Genomic DNA, 9,083 nt, shown 5'->3' with positions numbered 1-9,083 from the left:
TGAACTAATTTTTCTCTAAATTTCCTTCCATACGTAAATTTATGAATCTATGGATAGAAGTTTATTGTGTTCTTCCAAATGATGTCATTTCATGTACAAAAGCACAAAAATAGCTCACTAAACAAGACAAGTAAACCCCAGTTAAAAATCATGTAACCTCAATATAACATTATTGTATTTATAATATGATTCCTCTTAAAATACTTACCTCTTATAATGTTGCTTCACCTTATGTCATGTTTTTGGAAACCCATTAATAGTTGTACATAGAGTGTGTATATACAAGAAGAACAGGTAATGTGAAATTCCTAATTATCTCCTCCATATATCAGCCTCTAGAGGTCTTCTTGAAGTACATTGATCTAGACTCAACTTGTCATTCATTGACCAGAGAAATGGTCTTAGGAATTTAAAATTCCATATAAACTGATAGATGTAAATTTGCAAATTAATAATAAGTTGAAATTCTCACATTTTTATAGCTATATCTATGTAGAACCTGAGTTTGTCATTTTTAGGTCTCCGAATATTTGTCAGCTTGAGACATTTCATTTGATTTTTTTCAGTGATTATCAGGCTATAAATATTTTAATTTTTGGAGATAGCTTATTACCTATTGAGGGTGATTTTTAAATCCCAGGAAAGGATTCCAGGATTTTCTGGGACAGCAGAGCTTCCTTTTCTTGAATGTAGAAGCTCCTTCTTCAGCTGAATACACATATAGAATGTATGCCATACTGTGGAAACATTCTTCAAGACTCTGTGAACCTACAGAACTAACTCCTTGGTCCCAAAATCTCTGATGATTCTCTGAAGCCTTGTCCATGACTGAGTTTCCTGTAATCTTCCTTCTTGAATTGTTTTCATTAGGTAGTATAAAATACATAGTGTGAAACACACTTAATTGTCCTGAATTTCTCATTTTCAATTTTCAAAGTTCTTATCAAGCAAGAAATAAGAAATATTAGGGAATATTAATATTACCATATTTATACATGTACAAGAGACACACAAACTTCCTTCATCAACAGAAATGATGTACCTATCTCACATTTTCAGAATTTAGAGTTTTCTTCTTCAAGGATGATAATTAATTTGTATTTTTTTTTCTATATTCCAAATCCACAAACTTTAAATACCAAATGTAGAAATCATATTCCCTGGCATAGGTGTTATGGAGTGTGGAGGGAATCAGAGTCAGTATTTTACTATAATGTCTCCAAATCTCTTTCTGCTCCCTCTCTCATATTACTAGGTTCTCATACTGGTTTTCCAGTTAGATGACTATTAAGACTGCTTAGCATAAGTTCTTCCTATCTATTACATAGAACCTTAGTTCTCTCTCCTCATAAAACATCCTCTCTTTGCAATGTTCTACAGTATCTATGAGCAGAGCTTAACTAATTCTTTTTCACTTGCAGTACATTTGTACTTATTTCTACTCAAAGTATTTCCTGATTCTCCCAATTATTACTTTTCTTTCACTCTTCAAATCACGTTTTTATTACTTGTGATGTATATTTTTATATTAATTTTTGTACGTTTTCCCCGCCTCTCATTAGGAATATAGGTTTGTTTTGATGGCAGAAATCATGTGTGTGTGTGCATGTGTGTGTGTGTTACGGTATCTAGGCTGTTTTGCACATAGTAGTTGCTTCTTAAGTATCTCTTGTAATTTTTGAAATTATGTCCTTTATTTTATAATTTTAAAATTCTGTTTTACTGTTTCTTTAAGAATGGTAAATTAAACAGAATTTAATTTAAGAATGAAATGTCCAACCAATAGGCTTACAAGAGTGCAATTTAACTTATAAATAGGAAAACTGAATGCTAAGAACTATTCTTTCATTGCCTGATAAGCAGAGTCATAATACTTGCTACCTTGGGCCAGAAGATTATTGGCAACCAAAATTTTAATTATAAAAATGGGAAGGTTTGTCTTTCTGGGAAATAGATGTTTCTCTGAAGCAATACATTTCATCATATTTCAAGCTATCACTAATAAACATTTAATAATGATTATATTAGAATTTCTTTTCCTTTGGGTTTTCTTTTGATGTGTACTCTAGAAAACAGGTGTCACATTATTCCACTGATATGAGAGCTCTGTAATTTATAGTGAGCTTTCAATTATTACTATAGAATCCAGCCACATACATTGTTATTGCTTTGAAAAGACTAATTAGAATTTAGGGATTTGAAAGAAAATGATGTGCTGTGTTGATGGGAATAAATTGATAGGATGAATACTTTTGGTTCCACTAAGCATAGAAATATGGATCCTCCACTACTATCTCACTCAGATGGTTCATTGTGACATAGATTATCCTGGACTGTTGAAGGCTATGCCAGAAGAATATGAGGCCTGGTAGATACCACTTTACTGGAAAAAAATAGAGTGCATGCTTAGAGAATTTGGGGGCATCTGGTATCCAAGGAAGAACCTTGTCAAATTTGGAGATATTCATTACCCAAAGGCATGCCTAAAGGCAAAGGATTTTAACAACTATATAGCAAGTCATGAAGAAGTTAGGATTTACAGTAGATAGGTAATGAGCTCACAAAGATTGAATTGAGGATACTTTAATCTAACCAAGCAAGAGAAATTTGTTTTCTGTTTATTCACTAGGTTGTAGCTTAGATTTTTTTCATGTAAAACATTTCCATGTTAGTCATTTTATACAAGAAGATTTGAATGAAAGTGAAAAATGTCATGCTTCTGTCTGTGTTCAAACAATATAATTTCTTAGAATTTATTGGAACAATTCAAATAAATTCAGTTTAGCAAGCATAGAGTAAGCACCTACTGCGTCAAAGGCACTGTAAGATGCACTTTGGAACTATAAAGATGAAGCTGAGAAATGAAAATGGCTCCTACTCATTCTAGTAAAGGAAACAATAAGTAAGCCAAATCAAATCAACAACAACAACAAAACCCAACTATGTGCTAGAAACTATTCTAAAGACTGGGGATAAAAAGAAGGGCAAAAACCAGTCCCTATCAGAGAAGACAACATGTAAGCAAATGCATACAAATGAGATACATAGCCGGCAAATTGTAGATGATAAACAAGGTGAAGTCACTACTACTAAGGGAGAACGGGAAAGGATTCTTGTAGAAGGTCAGATTTTCTTTAGGACCTCAGTGAAAACAGGGGAACCAGCATTTGGCAGTGAGGGGAAGAACATTCCAGGCATTAGGGGCAGTCAGTCAAAATCAATGGCATGGAGAAACATAATGATGTAAGTAAATACAACATGACTGGAAGGAGTGGAGGATAAGTTTTCAAGCTATCAACTTTGGGAACTGGAACGTTTGATCGAAAATAGAATGGTGTTGCATTAGAGAGAGGAGGAATAATAAACTGAAATTATTATTAGAGGACTGTTGTAATAGTCTGGATGAGAGGTGACAAGGGCTTGAACTAGAGGGACAACCATATAATTATGGAGAAGTGACTTGATGGGTTAGTATGTGGAGGTAAGATTCCCTAGCCTTAGTACTATAATGGATATGGGGAAAAGAAGTTATTAAAGAAAGGAAAGAATCAGACATGACACTCTACTGGATTCTAGGTTGCAAATCCAGGTGATTAGGAATATGGTAACAATGTTTTGAGTCAAACTATGTAAGAAAATCTTAAAGGAAAGGTGGGGTTTCAGGAATAAATTTCATTTGGGGCATATTCTAATAAAAATATCTATAAGTTTTTCAGATAAAAACATCTAGCAGGCATTTCATGATCTGAGACTGGATTTTATGAGAGTCAGTCAATAAACATTTTTTGAAGTGCATACTACGTGCCTGGAACAGTGCTAAGCTCTGGGGATACAAACAAAGGTCAAAGACAGTCTCATGCTCAAGGAACATACACGAGAAAAAAAAAGTTCTTTATATAGATTTGGGAAGTATTAATATTATAATTGAACACATGAGAGTTGAGACTATCAAAAGAATGTATAGAAAGAGGACAAAAATTTGTACACATTGTTGTAAGCAGGGAATATGTGAATGTATATGAAAAGAAACTACAGAAGAATGTTGATAGGTGAAAGGAAAATCTAAAGCAAAGCAATACCATAAAAGCCTAGCAAGGAGAAGGGAGTATGGAGGAAGATGGGCTGGTTATCAGTGTCAAAAACTAGGGCAAGATCAAGAGGCATGAGCACATAGAAAAAGTTGTTAGATTTGAAAATTAAGATATCATTGGCAACCTTGGAGAAAATAGTTTCATTTCAGAATGTGGACAGGGTGGGAGTTAATAAGATAGTTTATGTCCTTCAAAATATTTACAACAAGCAAAATAAAGGTCTTAAACTTCCCAGAGGTTTATATTAGGCATCAGTTTTCTAAAGTGGACAGTGAAAGTTCCATATAGGGCCTTTTGATGATTATGCATATTCAGATGTTTGAAGAAGCATAGTTTTCACCTTAGATGCATTGGGGGGTTAATTAGATTTCTAGTAAGCACTTCTTTGTTAATTCCTCCTCAGTGCATAACATTTCCATGCAAACACTGGGAAATAGTTGGCAGCTATAAACATGAATCATGTCAACAACCCATACCAGCATTGGGAGCCACCTTAAGATTAAGGTTATTGGTAAAAGATATCTTACCTTCAACATTCATTTATGTCACCGGTGACATAAATGAGACATTTATTCTATGGATATTTATATTGGGATGTCTGATTATCTTGGCTGAAGGTAGGGAGGAGGGAAGAAAATGTACATAGTACTTTACAAACTGTTCTGTAACTGGTCCCTAAGGGAGATAGCTCCTATTAATTCTTTTTTAAATCATGTTTCATTTCGTATGAAACGTTTTCTCACTCATAGTACATTTTTTTTTCTCCTTGAAAGTCAAAACTTTTGATAGTAAAGGAAAGTTCATTAGGTCAAGAATACCAATGATTATTGCGTTCTGAATATGGTTATGGATGTATTTCATAGTATTATTCCAAACTTTTTTCTCTGGTCTATACCTTCATAAAAAATAAACTAATTTGTATGAAACTAAAACAAAACTATGTCCTCTCTCACAGGATTGCTAAAAATATCAAATAATATATGAAAAACTCTTTGAAGTCCTTAAAATGCCATATAAATGTTATTGTTGTTGTTGGTTTTATTATTTTTATTATTACTATTATTATTCAATATCCCAACCTTCATGTTTTTTCCCTTTCTTATTGTTCTTCTAATAATTAGTCTTTGTTGAAGTTCAGTGATTTTTTTAATTTAATTTCAATCCATCATTTAAATTTCACATGTCCCTTCTCAAAATCAAATTGCAATCCTTTTTGTGACCCAGTGAATGGTTTTTAAGTATTATTAGGGAAAATAGATGTAGATAGATAGATGATAGATAGATAGATAGATAGATAGATAGATAGATAGATAGATAGATAGATAGATAGATGGATGGATGGATGGATGAACAAGTCAATACAAGATCCTCACACTGTGGCAAGCCTGGTGATGAGCCTCTTTTAATTAACCCTTCAGATAGCTGTCATTGATTATGTGCCTACTCTGTATCAAGCATTGTAGTGAACACTGCAGCTACAAAGAAAGGCAAAGCACAATCCAGGTTCTCAAGGTGCTTTCAATGTAATGCAGAGATAACATAGAAACAGCTAAGTACAGACAATATACATACAGAATAAGGTGGAGATCATCAACAAAGAGAAGGGACTGACATTGAGGTGGACAGGTAAAGACCTCTTATATAAGAAGGTAGTACTTTAGTTAAGATTTGAATGAAGCCAGATAAATAAGTAGGCAGAGATGAGAAAAGGAAGGAGTTCCAGTCAAGTGAAATAGTCAGTTCAAAAACAAAAACAAAGCAAAACAAACAAGCAAACACACAAGAGCCAGGATAAGGGATTTCTAGTGCAAGGAAGATCAAGGAGGCTGGTATCACTGAATGAGAGAGTACATAGACGAGAAATGTGTGTGGGTGGGTGAGGGAGAGGATTTGTAAGAAGATGGGAAAAAATAGAAACTTATGAGTAGCTTTGAAAGACAACTAGTAGGTTTTTATATTTGACCCCAGAGGAAATAAGGAGACTTTAGAGTGTTTTAAGTACAGAAGTAACAGGGTAGGACATACTCCTGGGGAAAATCGACTTAACAACTGAGGAGAGAATGAAATAGAGAGGGGAGAGTCTGGTGACAGACAGATGAATCTACAGGGTATAGCAATAGCGTAGTCTTGAGGGGATGAGAGACTGCACCAGGGTAATGTCAATTTCAGAAGAAAGGATAGGGAATACAAAGGAAATGTTTATGAAAGTAGAAATGAAAGGACTTGTCAACTGATTGGATATGGGGGCCTGAGAGAAAGTGAGGTGCAGAGTATGAAATTTATGTTGCAAACCTGGGTCCCCTGGAGGTTAATGGAACCTCCACAATAACTGGTAAGTTAGGTAGATGGAAGGGCTTGGAGAAAAGAGAGTTAGTTTGTGTTCAGACAAGTTGAATTTAAGGTTTCTATGAAATCCTGTGTGAGATGTCTGAAAAATAGTCAGAAACTCAAGATTAGAGATCAAGAGAGAAATTAGATCTATAAAAATAAATCTAATGATCAAAATCCAATGATCTCATAGTAGTGAAATTAGAATCTAGGTTTATCCTGACTCTTGTCTCATTACTCTATCCACTCTGGCTGACATTATGCATTGGAAAAAATAAACATTTGAATTTCATGAATTCTACTCTATTTATTACCATATTAATAAAATGTGAATTTATCCATTTTAAGTATCACTCATGACATACTCTTTTGACCTGTGTAATTGCGATACCTCAAGAAATACTAAATACAGTTGATTAAGAACTATTGTAATATAATTAAAACACACACAAACACATACACACTAAGTAGCAAGACAAATATTTAAAATTCCAAGTTGTCATAATTAAAAGGCTAATTTTTCTGTTAGACTAAACTGCTGATTTTTCAACAGTATTACTTGAAACCAAATGCTGATGCAAGATTATACTGGTCAAGTATTTTTCATTCAGTATATTTATTTTTCCCCCAAGAATTTGTATTTCGTTACAAATAGCTTAGGGAAGAGCATGCATCTAGAAATTCTGTCAATCAATGTCAGGTCCAAATTTTGCATTTCCAATTTGAAGTAAATTGCTGATCGATTTTATTGATCTGGCATAAATTGAAACCATTTTGTTCTTATAATAACCCTGAATACAATTTAAACATTCTTAGAAATTGTTTACCATGAAACTGTGAAGTGACAACTTATTTTTGTAGCATGCCAACATGATGTGTCTGGAAATCTTTCCTAGCTATTCTTGGTATATCTTAGTAAGGAAATAAGTAATGAAAGAATACTTAGATTAGGTAAGCATTTCATAGATGATTTAGAGTTTAAGCTAGCTGAGAAGCTTAAATCTTTAAAAATTAATTGAACACCTTATATCAAAGAAGTATTTTATGATTAGATCCCCAAAGAGTTAAAATTAACTATGCCTCCCACTGCTTTTCCCAGAGCACACAGATTTTGTTGTTGAAGGGCTATCTTTACAGCTTTCTCTGGGGTATGTTAATGCCCCAGAAACCTAAAGTATCCAAAGACACTGTCAGTATTGATGCTGGGCAACCCAGGAACTACAATTAACTGACTAGAAGTTTTCTATGGAACTAATCCCAACTCCTGTTTCATATATCCAAAATGGCACCTCTTTAAAGTTGGCTTTGGGATAAGACCTGGTTTTTGTGCCTGGGAGACTTTCCTCCCATAAGAAAACAGAAGAAATAAAGCAACAGAGACAATGGCATAATGCATATATAGTATATGTGCTACTATTGTAATAATACATTAAATAGTAACAAATATTATAAGGAATCCAGCCTATGGATTTCCATCAGTGTTTTGGCATAACTCAGTATCTCTACAATGGTAACAATCTCCTATGAGAAGAGTTCTCCACAGAATAGACACACACATAAACACACATACAAACATATACACTCACAAAATACCTTATTTGAAAGAGTGTACAATTAGCTTTGCATGACATAAATGTCCTAGATTGATTGGTTAATCTCCAAATAACCTTTGATATATTTATCTATTAAAATAGAACAAGCAATGAATGCTTGATTTCATTGGCATAGAGGAACTATCAGATGAAGAAATTACCTCTGTCAATACCAGTCTATAACTTCTCTATTATTCATAGTTTGAAAAATTTTCTAGTACACTAAGATCATGATTTGTTCAGAGCCAGATAACCAGTATGTGTTGAAAGTTGGACTTCAATTCAGTTTTTCCTGGCTTTAAGACTAGCATGCTAGTGTTTGCTTAAGTAGCACATACACTAAAATTGGAACCATACACAGAAGATTAGCATGGCCCCTGCACAAAGATGACATGCAAATTCATGAAGCATTCCATATTTTTCAACTGACCTTTAAAATAGATCCAGGAGAGACAATTTAAAAATTATGGGACTACCTGAAAGTCATGATCTAAAAAAAAAAGCTTAGACATCATTTTTCATGAAATTATTAAGGAAAATTGTCCTGATATTCTATAAACAGAAGGTAAAAAAATATTGAAAGAATCCACCAATCTCCTCCTGAAAGAGGTCCAAAAAGAAAAACTCCCAAGAATATTTTAGCCAAATACCAGAGATCCCAGGTCAAGGAGAAAATATAGAAAGTATCCAGAAAGAAACAATTTGAGTATTGTGGAAATACAATCAGTATAACACAAGATATAGCAGCTTCTACATTAAGGGATCAAAGGCTTGGAATATGATATTCTAGAAGTCAGAGGATCTAGACTTAAAACCAAGAATCATCTACCTACTTAGCAAAACTGAGTAAAATACTTCAGGGGAAAATGGTCATTCAATGAAACAGAGGACTTTAGAGCATTCTTGATGAAAAGACCAGAGCTGAATGGAAAATTTGACTTTCAAACACAAGAATCAAGAGAAGCATGAAAAGGTAAACAGAAAAGAGAAATCATAAGGGACTTACACATACACACAAACACACACACACACATATACGCACACATACATGGACAGAGGGCACAGGATGAGC

The 9,083-nt window shown here is 33.7% G+C and overlaps 1 non-coding gene across 1 annotated transcript; it reads left to right on the top strand.

The window, feature by feature from the left end:
• Window positions 1–8,326: 8,326 nt before the first annotated feature.
• LOC140512986 (U6 spliceosomal RNA) lies at window positions 8,327–8,433 on the top strand. Its single transcript, XR_011970033.1, has one exon. It is a non-coding gene; the product is annotated as a U6 spliceosomal RNA (small nuclear RNA).
• The last annotated feature ends 650 nt before the right edge of the window (window positions 8,434–9,083 follow it).

The sequence above is a fragment of the Notamacropus eugenii genome, chromosome 6 (genome assembly GCF_028372415.1).
Source record: "Notamacropus eugenii isolate mMacEug1 chromosome 6, mMacEug1.pri_v2, whole genome shotgun sequence".
Classification (NCBI taxonomy): Eukaryota; Metazoa; Chordata; class Mammalia; order Diprotodontia; family Macropodidae; genus Notamacropus; species Notamacropus eugenii.
Note: the sequence above shows the minus strand (reverse complement) of the source record. Positions and strands in the feature narration are given on the sequence as shown.